Source organism: Brachyistius frenatus, unplaced genomic scaffold (assembly GCF_029030835.1).
Source record: "Brachyistius frenatus isolate BFR_SWC_R1_liver_20210118 unplaced genomic scaffold, ASM2903083v1 Contig_160, whole genome shotgun sequence".
Taxonomy (NCBI): domain Eukaryota; kingdom Metazoa; phylum Chordata; class Actinopteri; family Embiotocidae; genus Brachyistius; species Brachyistius frenatus.
In genome coordinates this window covers 213,410-233,600 of record NW_027210759.1, presented here as the reverse complement: position 1 = coordinate 233,600, position 20,191 = coordinate 213,410, and positions in this window count along the sequence as shown.

Here is a 20,191-nt window from a genome sequence, read left to right as displayed (position 1 = left end):
TATAGACTGACTGGAAATTCCGCACAGACAAACAAGCAGAGTTTTACCAAATTAACCTTAACATACAAAAACAGTTGCAGCAGCAGCCAGAATCGATCAGTGGTTCCAGCGGCCTGTTCGTTTTTAAATTAGGTCCCTTCTGAGGATCGTTGTATTAGAAAATGAAGTCCATCCTCCCGTCCTTTTGGATGAAGTTGTTCATTTATCTGATTCTTTGCTTTTAGTTTCATCAGCAAATTCCTTTTTGATGGAAATTAGGGACAAATCTGACAGTTAGCCTTGCCCAGCCGTGTTCCTTGAGTTAGTGCAGAGAGTGACCTCTCCAAAGAGGATTGTCAGGATGTCAAACTACACCTGCGCCGTACCGTCGTACACGTCTTTTTGGAGAAGAAACTGAATGCACCGTAGTTTTTCATCAAAAATGAAGAGTCAGCTTTGAGAAAATGATCTCTGTACTGGATCTGGAAGGGTCAGAAACACCCGCTCTTCAAAGGTTTCCTCGAGCCCCACGGCTGCGTGGACGGCCAACCAAACCAGGGGTGTCTTTACACACCCTGACACAACTGGATGTTAAAACCTCTGTTTTGGAGATTTCCAAAGACAGCATCCGAGTAGAAGATGTTTTCAACCTGAGAGCTGGCAGGACCGTGCTGCATGTATGGGGGGGTCTATGACCTGCTCGAACACCGAGGAGAGTTACATCACTTTTATCTAATGGAAACACTTTATAGACCTCAAATAAACACTGTGAATATATTTTCATATTTTTTTAATTGTAGACATTAGTTCACTTTAGCTTTTTTGCTGCTGAAAGGCCTCTTCCTCACCTCCTCCTTCATGCTATCTGTTGTGACGCCAGCAAAGACACCGCTCAGTTCATTCCGAATCTTTAACAAAGTGCCACTGAACACCGCTGATGAGGCGAATTGAGTGCGGAGATCGTTGTCATATTGCCACAAAATCCTGCTCCTTCATCACGACCTCGGACTGGCCTGCACGCCCAAGAACACGCCACTCATTACGGATAATGACATCACAGCGTTGTTGCTCATCCAGCTGAAGCTGGTGAACCCAAACATTTAAGGCAAATAGTAGCACAGCTTTTTTGGTTGATCATATATTCCATGTAAAACTTTTACATTGCAGGAAATAAAATAAATCTCAAAAGTTTGGTTTTTCTACACAAAAATGATGCAGCAGTGTGGGTTTCACCACTAAAAGGTAATCTAATAAATGTAAACATTATTCATGGCCTCCACTGTGAAGCGAGGCAACAGGCTGGATAGCTACTTTATGAGGTTGTAAACTTGTCATAAAGTTAGCAATAACATTATTTAGAGGGACGACATGGTTGATCAATTCTACCGTCATTTAAAATTGTCTTGTTGAATTATTATTGCTCGGCCCTCTGTAAAATTATAGCCGAACAACTGCAGAGTCAGCAAATTTCTGACGGGGTGACAAAAGGACCTTCTTTCATTTAACCTCTCATATTTCAACACAAACCGAACAGGCAGGTTTGAAGAGAAGACAAGACAAGAGACGAGACGAGACGAGACGAGACGATAAGACTTTATTACAATTTCTGCACAAATATTTCTGAATAAGAAAAACAGATTATTATTGCATTTAGGTGATAAAAACACATCGTTTCCCTCAGAAACCATTTGTTTAGATGTTTATTGTCACATTATGAATTGGCAAAATAACGTATTATTTTTAAACTTTCTCTGAGGGCCTACAGGGTTTTGACGGTTCCTCAGAGGTAGCAGGTTGATCAATCTATTTGTTTCATAATTCAGCTTCTGCTTTATTCGGACTGTATCACTGTGGTTGGATCAGATTTACCTGGACGGGCTGAAACATAAGCAAACAATTCTACTGATATCAAATTGTGACTGAAATGTTGCTAAATACTGATGTTTGGACATTTGTGATGCCTCAACACCGGTGAAAACACATATACGTTAATATCTTCTTTGAAATAACTAAAACGTTCCAGATCATTGGAGTGCATCAAATATTTAAACATCCAGTTTATAGAGGAAGTAGGTTTTCTGTACTACACCAAACTACAAAACAAAAATGTCCCATGATGCTGTTCTGTTAGCCTCCACATATTTTACATGCAATTTGCTTTAAAAACACGTCATAATAAAGTGCAACATTAATGCTATTCTTAACAACACCCGGGACAAAAACACTTTCACGCCGTTGTCCCTCTCCAAATAAGACATCCAAATACACATCACATGTTCATATGAGGTGCAGATGGGGTATAAAAGAATATACAAGACGACAATGTTTGTTAGCGCAGCTCAGAATGAGGGAGATTTATCTTCCGACAGATGCATCCGAACACCAATTGACATCTAAATGAAAACAAATAGACAAAAATACACACCGCAGAGACAGAAGGGAAGCGCACGCACGCATGCGCACACAGGCGTCTAGTTAAATGAGGCATGTGATACACTGTGGGGGAATGTGTATGACAGTAAGACAGAGAGAATAATTGTGACTTGCGAGATAGAGCAAATGATGTGCTGGAGGGGAAGTAAACAATGCCAGTTCCTGTGATAGACTGCACAACACTTTCCGTCTCATTGACTTTGAATAATTTTTCACATCAAATGAAAAGTAATTACATCACAACAACTCGTGCTGAATGGTTTCCTCTCTCTGTGTCTTTGTGTGTCGGTGTGTGTATGTGTGTGTACAGTAAGATGAGTATTTATGTTGGTCAGTGATTTATTTAAGCCGTTCATGCTGTCAAACGAGAGGTGATGCTGGACTTCACTGTCTGGAGTGCAGTTCATATACTGAGAACTACTAAACCCTGTCGAAGCCGTTGACTGTATTTAAAAGAGTTTGTAGCTTCAGGTCTGTAAAATGGTTCTGATCCAGAAGTGTCCACTGCTGCAATACCAGCGAGTTCCACTAGAGGTCGGCTCCAGAAAGCCTCCGGCTCCATAGACTCCCATTCAACTTCTCTCATCAAATCCAAAGTGAATAAAATGTGTCCATCAGTTATCTCGGTGTTGTTAGCTAAAGTCACTCCTTCTTATTAGTTTTCTGGAGGTCCATCTGAAAATAATCCCTCATTCATTAGAAAAGAAGATTCAAGAAGACCTGTTTTTGGGGGCGTGTCTGTTTGATTGACAGGCCTGTGGTGCAGTCAGGTTACAGCTATCGGTGGGCGGGACGTAGTATCGTCAGGTTTCCGATCAGATCGGTCAGATCCACCACTGGCTCCTCCCCCAAATATGGTCACTTCCTGCTCCAAACTAACAAAGATGGCGATGGACAGAATCTGAACTGGAGGATTCATAACATTCACAAACCAACGATGACATCACTGCTGGATGATGACATCACTGCTGGTTGCCTCTTGGTCCAGACACAACATCCATGTCTGTTCAGTGTGCTCCAGACACTAAACTGTACTACACATAGGTTTGGCCTGTCATCACATAGGTACACAGAATAAGGGGCATGAAACCTTTATGAATACATTCCCTTTCAAATGCTCTTTACATCCTTTATAGTAGTTACAGTTATGCACAAACACGTGAATTTGAACTACTAATACACCAATAATTGCATTGTTCTCATCCATACTGAATACATCTTTCAAACATTGAACAATGACATCAACAAAGTTGACTGAATTCAAGAATTAATAAACCTGGAGTCCAAACAATGAAACCATCATTGAGGTGTGTGGGATAAAACTACTGGTGGAAAGTACATATACTTAACCGATGTATTTAAGTACAGTTATGAGGTACTTGTACTTTACTAGAGCTACTTCATACTTCCATGCCACTACATTTCAGATGGACCTTTTTTACTTTGCACTCCAATACATTTCTTTGACCTGTAATGTAAAGATTGGTCATAATGGTTAATGTGAAAGCGTTTAAAGAAGAAACCAAAGGTTTCCAACCTGTTGCGCTTCGTACGTCTCACTGAGAGCAGCGTTTAGTCGGGATCACATGTCAGATGTCTGAGTTTTAACAGCTCCACCAAATAGTGATTTTTACTTCTAAGCTTCATGGTTTCATTTAAATAAATGTTCAAATGATTCAACATCTCATGGTGGGGAATGCGCTCCTGATTCATGTGATAGTCAGGTGTAGTGTTGTTGAATGCAGCTCGAGGCCTCGACTCCTCCCTCAACTTCTCAATCAGAGACACGGGATTACAAAGCACCGGCTGTCCTGTGTCCTCCCTCTTGTCTCCGGTCCATCCCTGCTGTGGCTGCAAGTGTTGGAGGTGCAACGATACTGTGGTCCTCCTGCTGTGACAGTTTATTCTGATACCGTGGCTGAGATCAGAGTTGGAAACTGCATGGGTGATGGGCCATCTTGATTAGAGTGTGTAACGGTCCAAGCCAACTGTGGTGAGTACGGACACAACTTTACTGTGTGTTGTAGTCGGCAGCATGGTGGGCATTGTTGAACTGAACTTGTCCTTGTTTTTGTCTGTTTTGCACCTTTTGCTGTTTGCTACTTTGCTTCAGTTGTCTGTGCCCCAGGCCTTGTTTTGTTTTTTAATCTATTTTAGTGTAGCCGCGTGGTTTCCTTCCTTTTGAGTTGTCCTTAGTTTCCTGTTTTACTTTTGTTTTTCTGTAGTGAACCAACTATTTGTGTATTTATTTTGGTATTTTGTTTTTTTCTTCAGTGAAACCGTGTGCCATAATGTTGGGAACCGCTGGATTAAACCAACTGTTGATAAGAAAGTTCAAACTAGTTCCAGGAACATGCTGCTTACACACTGATGTTTCAGTATCAATAATCCAATGAAATTATATCATGAAATAATAAACAAATGCATAATAAATAATAAACTTTTACTCTAACACAACCCCATTCCCAAAAAAGTTGGCAAGCTTTGTCAAATGTAAATAAAAACTGAATGCAACGATTTGCAAATCCCATAACCCCATATTTCATTGAAAATAGACCAAAGACAACATATCGAATATTGAAACTGAGAAATGCCATTGTTTTATAAAACATATATGCTCTTTTTGAATTTGATGCCACCAACACGTCTCAAAAAAGTTGGGAAAGGCTCAACAAAAGACTGGAAAAACTATGTAACGCTAACAGAAAACATCGGTTGAACATCTCACTACTAATTAGGTTACCTGGCAACAGGTAAGTAACATTACTGGGTATAAAAATATCATCCCAAAGAGTCTTTCAGCAGTGAAGATGGGGAGAGGTTCACCACTCTATGAAAGACTGGGTGGGAAAATAGTGCAAAAATCGAAGAATATTATTCTGTCAAAAACGTGCAGAGTGCTACTCGGGTGTGTGAATTGTTGTCCCTCTGGTGTTCTTCAGTTAAAAAGTAAAAAGTTAAAAAGCCTTTAATAAGTCATGGCTATTCAATCAAAGTAAAAACGCATGCCAATACATTTCAGCCTCTAAAGCCTTCATCAGGGCTGTTCCTTATACGTGTTGGTCAGTGGTCACAAGACCAGTATGGACCAATGAACTGCCACCCAGTACATGGGAGCAGGTAAAGACACATGATAGGAAACATAATGTCATGGACTATAAACCAAATGCAGATATTAATCAAAAATCTTAAAATTTCTTAATAGTGTAACAAACATTTAAACATTAAGTGGCAAGTAACATTAAGCATTAAGGTAACATTAACATTCAAGGACAGATACAGGAGATCATTCCTGCCTACTGCAATAAGACTGTACAATAACTCACCTCTGGCAAAATCCATCACACAACAATAACACTGTTGACTGTGTTTCTTGGTTGTTTGTATATCAAATATATATATATACACTGTATATACTGTGCATTTTATATTTAATATATTTTACTGTTATTTTATTGCTTTTAATGATTTTATTTTATATTTTATTATTATTTTATTGCTTTCTTGTATGCTGCTGTAGCGGAAAAATTTCCCCTTGGGGATTAATAAAGTAACTAACTAACTAACCCAACCTAACATTAAAACTGACCCAGTTGTCCAAAGAGAGAGAGAAAAGAAAAGAAAAAAATACACAAAGGCACATTTACAAAAATGGAGACAAATCAAGTTCTCCATTCAAACCGGGGTATTGCCTGGCTTTTAATGTGGAGATCCAAAATGAATCTCTTTGTAAGAGCCTTCCTAACCGGTCGCCACCCCTCACTGACTTTTCTATACGCTCGATACCAGATATCCTCAAAGAATTACAGTTTCCCTGGGCAGCCTCTTTGTAATGTGAAGCCATTGGGTATCGTGGGTTGCCAGTTCTTATTGCATGTTTATGTTCAGGCAGATTTGTTCCTCCAATGTAGAAACAGCCACATGGACACTCAAGTCTGTAAACAGAAAACAAAAAAGATTTAATACAGTTTATAAATTACTTTATAGTCTACTTTAGGTCTGAAATTATCTATACATCCATCCATCCATCCATCCATCCATCCATCCATACATACATACATACTATTTATTAACCCTGGATTTATGCATGTTTTTTACCTGGGCTACACCTAGCTTGTGGTGCCCCACTAGAGCAGCAAACAGGCTGGATCACGGTGTCCTGGTCCTACACAGGACAGCAGGGTGGAACAACATGTAGGTCTCCGTGGTCCTACACAGGACAGCAGGGTGGAACAACATGTAGGTCTCCGTGGTCCTACACAGGACAGCAGGCTGGAACAACGTGTAGGTCTCCGTGGTCCTACACAGGACAGCAGGCTGGAACAACGTGTAGGTCTCCGTGGTCCTACACAGGACAGCAGGCTGGAACAAAGTGTAGGTCTCCGTGGTCCTATACAGGACAGCAAGCTGGAACAACGTGTAGGTCTCCGTGGTCCTATACAGGACAGCAGGCTGGAACAAAGTGTAGGTCTCCGTGGTCCTATACAGGACAGCAGGCTGGAACAACGTGTAGGTCTCCGTGGTCCTATACAGGACAGCAAGCTGGAACAACGTGTAGGTCTCCGTGGTCCTATACAGGACAGCAAGCTGGAACAACGTGTAGGTCTCCGTGGTCCTATACAGGACAGCAGGCTGGAACAAAGTGTAGGTCTCCGTGGTCCTATACAGGACAGCAGGCTGGAACAACGTGTAGGTCTCCGTGGTCCTATACAGGACAGCAAGCTGGAACAACGTGTAGGTCTCCGTGGTCCTACACAGGACAGCAGGGTGGAACAACGTGTAGGTCTCCGTGGTCCTATACAGGACAGCAGGGTGGAACAACATGTAGGTCTCCGTGGTCCTACACAGGACAGCAAGCTGGAACAACGTGTAGGTCTCCGTGGTCCTATACAGGACAGCAGGGTGGAACAACATGTAGGTCTCCGTGGTCCTACACAGGACAGCAGGCTGGAACAACGTGTAGGTCTCCGTGGTCCTATACAGGACAGCAAGCTGGAACAACGTGTAGGTCTCCGTGGTCCTATACAGGACAGCAGGCTGGAACAAAGTGTAGGTCTCCGTGGTCCTATACAGGACAGCAGGCTGGAACAACGTGTAGGTCTCCGTGGTCCTACACAGGACAGCATGCTGGAACAAAGTGTAGGTCTCCGTGGTCCTATACAGGACAGCAAGCTGGAACAACGTGTAGGTCTCCGTGGTCCTATACAGGACAGCAAGCTGGAACAACGTGTAGGTCTCCGTGGTCCTACACAGGACAGCAGGCTGGAACAAAGTGTAGGTCTCCGTGGTCCTATACAGGACAGCAAGCTGGAACAACGTGTAGGTCTCCGTGGTCCTACACAGGACAGCAGGCTGCAACAACGTGTAGGTCTCCGTGGTCCTACACAGGACAGCAGGCTGGAACAACGTGTAGGTCTCCGTGGTCCTACACAGGACAGCAGGCTGCAACAACGTGTAGGTCTCCGTGGTCCTACACAGGACAGCAAGCTGGAACAACGTGTAGGTCTCCGTGGTCCGCCATAAGAGTAGCAAGGTAGGGTCGACTGTGTGACACCCGAGGCTCGACACAGGATTGCCAAGACTTCTTCAGCTGTTCTCCGAGGAACGAACTGGAAGACTTCTTCACACAGGTGAGAACCCGTGGCTTCGACACTGTATGGTAGGTAAGGTGAGGCAAACGGAGTCAGAACCGGAACTTCACTGAGTAAAACGAACAGACTTATGGGGACGGAATACCAGGTAGGTAAACGAACGGACTGACACTGAGCAGGCAGGAGACCGTGGTATTTGTATCGGCAGGAGGTGATCACGGGATGCAGCACAGCTGAGCTGATGGAGAGAGGCGCGGCAGTGGGTGGAACTTCGAGGAGGGTACTGCTGAGGAACACAAAACAAAACACAAAGCACAAGGCAAAACAATAACAAACAGAATGACAGCACACATGAGGAGAGGTGATCGGGGACAAAACAGGGAAACACACTAGGATCAGACAGGAATCCTGACAGACTGTTTCTACATTGGAAGCACAAAACATAAACTGAAAGCCAGACTGGCTGAACATAAACATGCAATAAGAACTGGCAACCCACGATACAAAGAGGCTGCCCAGGGAAACTGTAATTCTTTGAGGATATCTGGTATCGAGCGTATAGAAAAGTCAGTGAGGGGTGGCGACCGGTTAGGAAGGCTCTTACAAAGAGATTCATTTTGGATCTCCACATTAAAAGCCAGGCAATACCCCGGTTTGAATGGAGAACTTGATTTGTCTCCATTTTTGTAAATGTGCCTTTGTGTATTTTTTTTCTTTTCTCTCTCTCTTTGGACAACTGGGTCAGTTTTAATGTTATTTGCCACTTAATATTTGAATGTTTGTTAAACCATAAAGAGATGACTGCACCACTTCCCAACACATGTTGCTGTATTGCCATGTTTGCTGTGAATCGTTGTTGCTTTTATATTGATTTTAGCATGGGTTGTTTTTATTTGCACTGTGGTGTTTTAGTTGCATGTTTTTATAACCTACAATTTTACCAGGCATACTATTGGACACTCATCATGTTCAGCTGTTGTCAGACCACTGCAGGACAAAGGCCTGAGCATGGAGTTTCCACAACTGTCTGTCCCTTGCGAACTTATAGCAGTTGGCAGTGCCCCAGTAGTGTTGGATTTCATCTCTCCATCTCTTCTGCTGTCTTCTTCTATTTCGTTTGCCTTCTATTGGTGTCCATACAGTGATTTCTGTACTCCATCTTCCATCCGTTCGCCTGGCCAAATGACCTGCCCAAGTCCACTTTCTGTTTTTGATGGTTTCCATGATGTCTTGCACTTTAGTTTGTTCCCTTATCCACCTATTTGTCTTTCTATCTTTATATGATATTTAGTATGCTGCGTTCCATATTGTGTTGGGCTGAGGAGAGTTTCTTTTCCATTTTAGTTGTCAGTGTCCATGTTTCTGAAGAATATGTCATGACCGGTATGATGCACTGATTGAATATTTTCCTCTTTAGACATATTGGGAGGTTTCTTTTCATGATTTCACCGTGTCTCCCAAATGCTTGCCATCCTGCTTTTATCCGCCTTCTTATTTCATTCTCCTGGTTTTTCTCAGTTAAGGTGAATCTTTGTCCCAAGTAGATGCATTGTTCCACCCGTTCTAGTTGTATACCATTTACACTTATTGTCTTGGGGGTCGTTACAGTGCCTGACATGACTTTGGTCTTGTTAGTGTTCATTTTTAAGCCACATTTCCTGCTTGCAGTATCAAGGTCTTGGAGCATTGTTTCTATTTCTTGTAAGTTATCTGATACTAATACTGTCAGGATTCCTGTCTGATCCTAGTGTGTCTCCCTCTATTTTGTCCCCAATCACCTCTCCTGGTGTGTTGTCATTAGTTGTCGGTCCATACTGCCAGTGAGAGCTTGTCATCCACAAACCTGTCACCAACCCTACCAGCCCCGTCCGTTGTTCTCGTTCCCGTTCTGTGCTGGCGATGTGTCGTGGACCTCACTCTTTTCATCCTGCCTGCTACCGTCACGTAGGTATCCAGTCTGCTGCTATCTGGTGTCGAACCTCGGGACATCACGCCAGAGGCCCCAGTCTGTCCTTACCCACTTCATCCTACCTGCTACCCGGTCACACAGGTATCCAGTCTGCTCCCTGCCTGCCTTCCTGCCAGCCGGACTGCCGTGTCTACGGCTCTCAGACATTGCCCGGATCAGAGCTGGTGCGTGTTCAGACCAACTGCCCCCCCCCCGGTGAGAGTCGGTGGAGTTTCCCTCCCGACTCGAGGAGGAAGAAGACCGGGGGGAAAAGACTTTAGGCACCTGACCAACCCTGTCAACAATAAAGCCTGTTTTTGAACTTTGACCTGAGTCTGTGTCTGCGTTTGGGTCCAGTCCAACTCCACATCTTAACAAATACTCTATCATCTGCAAATCTGAGATGATTAAGTCGTTGTCCATCGATGTTTAACCCTTTGTTTTCCCAGTCCGTTGTTTTGAATATGCTCTCAAGGCTTGCGGTGAATAGTTAGACAGACTACAGCACAACAGGATTAAAAGAGGAAGAGCGAGAGCAAGGAGGAGAGTGCGGATGGACAGGGCACGGGGAAAAGTAGCCATGGACGGGAGGAGGACGTAAAGACGACAGGTGGTGGTGTCACTAGTGGTTGGAGGAATTCTGGAGAGGACGAGTGGCTGAACCAGAAGAACCAACCAGACCCTGACTCCCCTCCTGGTGGCAGGCTTTTACCTGGTGTTGAACTCTTTTTAATTTTGTAATAGGTCCCTTTTTAGCTAGACATTTAACTCTTTTTAACTTGTTCTTTTCTTCCATTGGACTTTTAACAACATAATTGCAGTTAATTTATGGGTTTTAGATTGTAAATAAAACATTCTTACCATTTTTTTTAACTACTGTATGTCTCGGTGATCCCTGCTGCTCTCCCCCCGATTTTAAAAGAGCCTGTGGTTTTATGGGGAGCTAGACTCCCCAAACCAGGTGGCGTTGTCAGACAACTTTTATCTTCCATTTATCTCATTGTGAAATTATAGTCTATTTAAATTATTGGATTTTAAATCCCCTGCCTACGGGGCTGACACAGGCTAAACAGCACTGTGGATCTGTGGTTCACTGTGGAACAATGGAGACATACGATGAGGTAACGTCTTCATTAAGCCAGCGCCATTTTATTGACTCAATATCAAAATATTTTTCTGTACTACACTCTCACATTAGTATTCAAACAATATAAAAATGGAGAAAAGGGTAAATAAAATATGAATAATTAGAAAAATCTATAAAATTTGCTCTGTTACCCAAACTTAAATTTATGACTATCCAAATACCAGATTTACAATAAACTCATAGTCTGTTGGCAAAAAGCACATGGTGGATGGTGGCAGCAAAGGCTGAACATCAATATTAAAGTAACTCTGAACAACATTTATAGCAAAACTCATTTCTAAACACTGTAAGGCTGTAACACATTTTAAATAACATGAAAATACATATACAGATATAAAACCATTACTATTAAGACACACAGGATTATATTCACAACTCTTTACTACACGTAGCAGGCTAACTAGCATTTGAACCGCAGCAGTTACTCTCGACAAATTCACTCGGTTAACTACACTAAAACATTACATATCCGTCAGTCATCTCACAACACGGCAAAGTGTTCCTGAATTATTCACCTTTGTGTGATGGTAAACTAAAGAGTTTTAAACATATTTTACAGTACCTGTGGATCAATGAAGAGACATACGATGAGGTAACGTCTTCATCAAGCCAGCGCCATTTTATTCTGACTCGCACTACGTTGGGCTTGAAGGGAAACTAGGGTCTCTGAGTCTGATCCACAGAAACACGAAAGCGCCATCTACTGACCTGTTGGAGTAAGTCCACGATCCATTCAGGTCAACTCGGTTAGCGTAGTTCTTCACAGTGGTATCTAAAAAAATAAACGGGGTGTCTGTTTCATAATTAAAACTTTATGATAGCGTTATAAACCTATTACACGCTCCCCTGCTTCAAGAGATGTCTCCGGACATCCAGAACCAAACTAACACAAGTAATGTCGAGTAGTCAAGAGTCAAGAAAGTTTGATGGTCAATGCACAGTCTATGGTACTTGTGCAGTTAAATGTCTTTTGAGTTACTGTGTACGTCATCACAAGTCTAACATGTCCATACTGGTGTAGGGTAGTAACACGGTTCCTAAACAGCTGGGTAAAAGGGCAAAGGGTACGGGGCACCGGCAAACATCAGGTTTGCTCCCGGCCTCCAGGGCTGATATGAAGGCTGTCCAAGGTGGGTATATGTGAGCATTTCTCGAGGTTTCATTGCTCGGGTTGACCTCCTCACAGGTGGCCCCTCCCCCCTGATGGCTCTGTGACAAGCCCATTAGTGTCTACCTGCTCCTCTGAACTTGCCTCCTCCATAGTACCATCCCTTGCTGGTTCCTCCTGTAGTTCCTCAGCTGGTGGTGCAGCAGACAGAATCTGCATTTGCACTGTTTCAGGTACTGCAACCGGGTCAGATTCAGGTGGCTGCTGCATTTGAGCTGTCACTTGTTTTGTTGGCTGAAACTCTGGAGCTACAGCACTGAGTTCACGGTGTGGTTTAGACTGAGGCATTGGGGGTCTGAGTCTCCTCCTTTCATACAAAGGTATGGTCCTGAGGCAATATGTGTATTCCTCCTCTTTGTCCGAGTGTTCAGACTCCTGCTCCCATCTGTCACTGTTGTTTGTGATTGGTTCTTTGATTTTGTCTTTTCCTGAGTGTACGCTGACCCTGCTCATCTTGTTCCAAAGGTAAATCGTTAACAGGGAGCAGAAGGTTGCGATGCAGGGTACGGAGGTTCTGGTCTCCTGTCTCCGGCTACACTCTGTACACAGGTCTTTCAACAACACCATGAATTGTCTTTTCCCAGTATGCACAAAGTTTACCTGGGCCACCTCTGTCCGACAGATTTCTGACAAGCACCTGATCTCCAGGCTGCAGCACAATGCCTTTAACATGGCAGTCATACGACTTCTTCCCCTTAGCTGAGGACTTTTTACTGTTATCTGAGGCAATCTTGCATGCCTCCTGCATGCGAGTAGCCCATTTCTGTGCATACTCTTGTCTGGACTGTGGCTCTTGTTCTGGTTTCAGGTCAAAGAGCAAATCAACAGGCAGGCGTGGTGCTCTTCCATACAGGAGAAAGAACAGTGAATAGCCTGTTCCCTCATGTCTTGTACAGTGTGCTTTTCCAAATCATGTCCAATCAACTGAATTCACCAAAGGTGGACTCCAATCAAAATGTAGAAACATCTCAAGGATGATCAGTGGAAACTGTGAATACTCATTTACCTGTGGGTTTTTTTTTTCGTTTTTTATTTTGAATAGATTTGGAAAAATGTCAAATAAACTTTTTTCATGTTATCATTATGGGGTATTGTGTGTAGAATTTTGAGGGAAAAAAATGAATTTAATCCATTTTGGAATAAAGCTGTAACATAAAATGTGTAAAAAGTGAAGCACTGTGAATACTTTCCGGATGCACTGTATGTGGTCCTTCCATTCAGCCTTTTTCTCCTCTTGTAGAGTCCGGAGCATCTGTAGAAGCGTCCTGTTCAGACGGGATTCACCTGCGGGTGTTGGGGGGTAGTTCGAGAGTGAGCGATTCCTGGCAACTGTTGGAGTCTTTGGAAAAGGTTGTTCTCAAATTCCCACCTCTGGTCATGCTGTAACTTTTCAGGGTACCCAAAGCGTGGAACAAAGTCATAAAAGATCTTCTCAGCAGCTGTTCGACCTGTCTTGTTCTTGGTCGGGTAGGCCTGTGCAAAGTGAGTAAAGTGATCTACTAGGACTAAGATGTACTCGTAGCCTCCTTTACTTGGTTCAAGATGGAGATAGTCAACAGAGCTGAGCTCAAAGGGGACACTGGTTGTTATTGAGCCCATAGGTGCTCTCTCTGGGATGTTTGGCGACTTCTATTTAACACACTGACACTGACGATTGACGTAGTCTTCAATTTCACGCTGCATAAAAGGCCAGTGTTAGAAAAATTACTCAGAGGCTGGATTCAAAATCAAACACATCGGACATTTATTCTTGCAAGAAGGAGCAAATACATGTACACTCAAAGAAGGATGTCCAGCATTGCTCGAAGTCTCTTCTCCGTAGTTCAGCTTTTATACAGTGACAAACAGTTGACAGTCATCCCCACTTCCTCTGTATATCTGATTTTGTAGATAGTACTGAGTGAGGTCGTAGGTCACAAGATAAAGGTACAGAGACGTTGTAACTGAGACTATAGAACCATGTTGTGCAACAGATAGACCAATATTTGACAAGTATGATGAGTTCATTATTTTTCCATCAGCCAGTAAAATCTTTCTCGAGCCAAGTGAATGGCCTTGTCTGCGCCAACGTGCCCCATATCATCATGCAGGTGTTTTAGCAGTCGACTTCAGCTTACTGGGGACAACCAACTGTTTACGTTTTCTTGTCTGCATGTACAAGATTCCCTCGTCAAGTGTGAGTCTGTTCAATTCATTTCATCCTCCTCTTTTTAGGTTTATCACCTCACAGAAGGGAGCGTCTTCCTTCTGAGCAGCTCGAACACTTTCTGTAGTGATAACCGGACTTGTGAGCTGTTTCATCTGCACCAGGATGTAGCTGCAACACAGCCACCCATGGCACGTTGCCGTCTCCCTGAACTTTGTCACCTTGCCAGATGGTCGAGACTACATTTGGGGGCATTATTTCAATGGACCCATTCAGGTGGTTGTGAAGTTGCACTGGTGTTAGCGTCTGCGTTTGACTTGCCTGGATGATATTTGATGGTGTAATAGCAATTTCTCAGATTACCTTACATAGTCATGTCTCAAACACAGTGTCTCACATTACCTTGAATAGAAATGTATTAACACGCAGTTTGCTGTGCACGTCTTCCTGTTTACTATTTTTTACATTATATCACAAGTACAGTATGAACTTGCTGTTTTCTACCTCTGCATCTTGTAATAACCCGACAACATGACTACTATAAATGTGTCCTGCCTTCTTCATTCAGGGTCCCACTCTCTGCAGACTGCTCTCGTACTCTGTATGACTGTGACACCTCTTTGCAAAGAATAAAAACCAACAAAGACATTTGTGTTTGAACGTCTTTATTTCAAGTCTCATCAGGGAATGGCAGTCCGGGATTTCCACCACAATAGTGAAATGGAAGTCAGCTAACTCATCCACTGATGTCCAACTGCGTTCAACTTGACTGTGCTCAATACACAAGTAAGGAGATTATCATCAATGTATACGGTGAAGGTTGGTGCATAATAGAGATAATCTCTAAATTTATCACAGATTGCCCACTTTAATGCCAGGAACTCCAGCTTGCCAGAATGCAGATGATAGTTTTTCTCAGCGGGCGTGAGTGTTCTTGAACTGTAAGCGATAATACAGAGTTTGTTTCCCTGTTGTTGACAGAGCACTGCCCCAGACCCTCATTTGAAGCGTCAGTGTGAAGGACGAAGGGCAAATTAAAGTCTGGGTAGGCCAAGATGGGTGGACTGCACACCGCTGTGTTCCAGTATCCACTGGACAGGTGCTTTGGATGAGAGCTGGCAAACTATTTTTGCCCTTCGGCCTGGTCTTCTGAGATCTAGTTGTGGTGAGTAAACTTCTCTGTACTATGTAACTGACGCCTCACCAATCTGAACCACATTTTGGTGAAAACACCCACTATGTGCTCTATTGTGCCTTTTTGTATCATGAAAAAAAACAAAGTGTGAATTTCAGCATCTAATGAAAACATGCAGTTTGTACTTAATCCATCACCCACACTAAACTTCACAAAATCACATTGAAGTCACTGCGAAGATCTGGATAATTCTGGTTATTAACATGAGATACAGGTGTTGTGCTTGTGGACACAGACAGTTACTAGTTTCAATGATGTTGACAGCGGTGTCATTTCCAAACAGAAGAATCAGCCCCACAACAGAAACAGGATGAGTCAAAAGCCTTTCTCCTCGGCACAGCTCTGAGATTCATTTATAGACAGCAGAATCTTCAAGACATCTTTTGACGCCCTTTGGTGTTGGAACTTGTTCCTTTAGGTTAGGTTAGGTAGTTACTTTATTAATCCCCGGGGGGAAATTTTTTTCGCTACAGCAGCATACAGAAGCAACAAGATAATAATAGAACAGTAGAAAGCAATAAAATAGCAGTAAAATTATAAAATATAAATATAAACTATAAAATGCACAGTATATACAGTGTATACAGTACAGTATATATCTATATATATTATATACAAACAACCAAAAAACACAGTCAACAGTGTTATTTTGCCCGAGGTGATTTATTTTACAGTCTTAATGCGGTCGGCAGGAATGATCTCCTGTATCTGTCCTTGTGACAGCGGAGCTGGAGGAATCTTTTGGAGAAAGTGCTCCGCTGTCCCTGCAGCAGGTGGTGGAGAGGGTGGTCAGGATTATCCAATATGGATAATAGTTTGTTCAGCGTCCTCCTCTCCACCTCCTTTTCCAGGCTGTCCAGTTTGTAGCCGATGATGGAGCCGGCCTTCTTAACCAGTTTGTTAAGTCTGTTGGTGTCACCGGCTCCAATGCTGCTCCCCCAGCAGACCACAGCGAAGTACAATGCACTGGCCACAACAGATGGTAGAACATCTCCAACATCTTGCTGCACACATTGAAGGATCGAATTTTCCTCAAGAAAAAGAGTCGACTCATCACCTTCTTGTAGACAGCGTTGATGTTGGTCTTCCAGTTCAGTCTGTTGTCAATGGAGACACCCAGATACTTGTACTCCTCCACCATGTCCACCTCCTCTCCCAGAACTCTCAGCGGTTGTGGAGCCGTCGCCTTCCTCCTGAAGTCGACCACCATCTCTCTGGTCTTGGCCATGTTCAGTAGCAGGTGATTTCTTCCCTCCCACTCCACAAAGTCCTCCACTACTGCCCTGTACTCGTCCTCCCGTCCATCCCTTATACATCCTACCACTGCAGAGTCATCAGAGAACTTCTGCAGATGGCAGGACTCTGAGTTGTACTGGAAGTCAGTTGTGTATAAGGTGAACAGGAAGGAGACAGAACAGTTCCCTGAGGAGCTCCAGTACCACTGACCACCGTATCAGACAGCACACTGCCCAGACGGACAAACTGTGGTCTGCCTGCCAGGTAGTCAGTGATCCAGGAGACGGTGGGCGCGTCCACCCCCACCACCCGCAGCTTCTCACTCAGCAGCAGTGGTTGGATGGTGTTGAATGCACTGGAGAAATCAAAGAAAGTGATTCTCATAGAGTCACCGGTTCCATCCAGGTGAGACTGAGCTCGTTGCAGCAGGTAGATGATGGCATCGTCCACTCCCACATGAGGCTGGTACACAAATTGTAGAGGGTCCAGTGAAGATTTCACCAGCGGCCTGAGGTGGGCCAAGACCAGCCTCTCCAGCACCTTCATCACATGAGATGTGAGGGCAACCGGTCGGTAGTCGTTGAGGCCAGATGGAGTCGTCTTCTTTGGTACAGGAACCAGACAGGATGTCTTCCACAGCACCGGGACCTCCTCCTGCTTCAGGCTCAGGTTGAAGAGGTGTTGTAGGACCTCAGCCAGCTGGATGGCGCAGGTCTTCAGGACCCCGGGGCCGATGCCGTCAGGTCTTCAGGACCCCGGGGCTGATGCCGTCAGGTCCTGCAGCCTTGCGCTGGTGGAGTCTCTCCAGCTGTCTCCTAACCTGGCCAGTTGTCACAGAGAGGGGTGTGGGGGGGCGGGTCAAGGTGTCAATGGAGGAAGAGCCCTTTGAGATTGAGGGCTCTATGCAGTTCACCAGGGGGGGCAGAGGGGGGAGGGGGGGAGGCAGCAGAGGTGTTTGGGAGGTGTAGTGTGTGGAGGAGACAGATGAGGGCGGTGAACTAAACCTGTTGAAGAAACAGTTTAGCTCATTGGTCCTCTCCAGGTTCCCCCTGGTTGGTCCTCTCTAAGTTCCCCCTGATTGTTCCTCTCCAGGTTCCCCCTGATTGTTCCTCTCTAAGTTCCCCCTGGTTGTTCCTCTCTAAGTTCCCCCTGGTTGTTCCTCTCCAGGTTCCCCCTGGTTGTTCCTCTCCAGGTTCCCCCTGGTTGTTCCTTTCTAAGTTCCCCCTGGTTGTTCCTCTCTAAGTTCCCCCTGGTTGTTCCTCTCCAGGTTCCCCCTGGTTGTTCCTCTCCAGGGAGCCCCCTCGTTGTCTCTCTCTCCCCTTGAACCCAGTAATCTCCTTCATACCAGTCCACACCTCCCTCACGTTGTTCTGCTGGAGTTTGGCCTCCAGCTTCCTCCTGTAGGAGTCCTTGCACTCCCTCATCTTCTCCTTCAGGTGGCGCTGCACTCTCCTGAGCTCGTCCCTGTCCCCAGACCTGAAGGCTGCTTTCTTCTTATTAAGAAGAACTTTCAGGTCCCTGGTGATCCACGGTTTATTGTTGGGGAAGCATTTTACAGTCCGGGATGGTACGGTGGTGTGTTCACAGAATTTGATGTATTCTGTGATACAGTCCGTCATGCTATTGATGTCCTCCCCATGTGGTCCAAACAGCACATTCCAGTCCGTGGACTCAAAGCAGTCCTGCAGGGCTTCTCTAGCCTCCTGTGTCCACCTCCTCACAGTCCTGGTTGTCACAGGCTGCCTCTGCACCAGGGGGACATACCTGGGAGTCAGCAGGACCAGGTTGTGGTCTGATCTACCAAGGGGGGGAAGGGCAGTAGCACTGTATGCATCCATGGCATTAGCATACAGTAAGTCCAGAGTTTTATTGTTCCGGGTGGGGCAGTGGTGGGGCAGTTCACAATCTCTGCAAAATTACTGTGGCGTAAAAACGACATAAAAATAACTTCATATCAATGCTGCAGCGAGACCGTTCAAAATCAGGAAACAACAGTCAATTACAAGCAGGAGTTTGTGTGAGTACTTTGTGACCCAGCTCGGTCACAAGAGAAGTTTTATTTTGTTGGAATCGGATGACAGTCATGTGAATCTAAAACACTTTAGAGGACATCCCGATCAACAGATCCAAAATTGTGTAGTTCCTCTTTGGTTTTGATATTTAGGACTTGGGTGACCCCATCCAAGGCGTCCTCCAGGGTTAGAAGGCATTTGTGTGAATATCCTTCTACCTTTGACGAGTATTATTCCAGTGGTTTGCCACTCATAAGTTTGGTATTCTTGTCTGAGGTAGGCGGCCTTAACGTTGACATCACCAGAGGATCTGCTGTCCAACTCATTTCAAAATGGGAATGATTGCAGGGAATTTGTTAACTAGGGATCTTTTATTTTTTTCTTCCCTCTATATAGCAATACTTTCTGTTGTGATATTTACAATTCCCATTTTACCAGAAACAATATTTCTTTTGTAATCATAAAGGAGATAAAACATGTGAACTTCTGTTGAATACTCTGTTTTAGACACATTTATTATCCACACATATATAAATGTAATTCACAACCCTTATTTTTGCTGCGAGAATTAGCACTATAATGCAAATCACTACTAAACATTATTCCATTTCGGTATTTAATAATCTGTCTTTTATAAGGTTATGATTATATTTACATTAAGTGATCCTACTAAATGATGTCACTTGCCATATAATACAATTTTGACCTCAGTAGTTTCAATTGTCTTGTCAACGCTTTGTCCACATTCGAATAACCTTGTATTGTATCAACTATGAATTCTGCATCATATCACAGTGCTTAAAGCTAATGTGAGGTCATCTCTCTGAAAGTTAAAGTTGAACTGGAAGTGGACGTTTCAACAGGGTAATGGTCCCAACCACACAAATCCACCAAAGAAAAGGCTGAAGAAGAGGAAATGGGGAAAAAGATTATCTAAATCCCATGGACATGTGGTAGGATTTGAAAAGTGCAGTGCATGCAAGAAAACCCTCAAACATCTTGTAACTGAAGGAATTTTCCAAGAAAGAGCTGTGAAAAATTTCAGCAGGTCAATATTAGAGATGGATAGATGAATGGTTTTTCAACAGAAGATTATAACATTTATTGATTCTTTCTTTCTTGAATGACTGAAAAGGCAAAGTTCCCTTATAGTATTGTTCAAGCATACTGCCTTTATCTGTGGAAAGCCATCCATTTCCATGCAGTGAACTCACATTTTTACACGATTGCTTTTAGTTTATTTGTTGTTGTTTTAATACCATTCTGACTATTATTTTAGTATATTTACTGTAAAACCATCAACAGTCTTTATCCTGACATTTTTGAGAATGGCCAA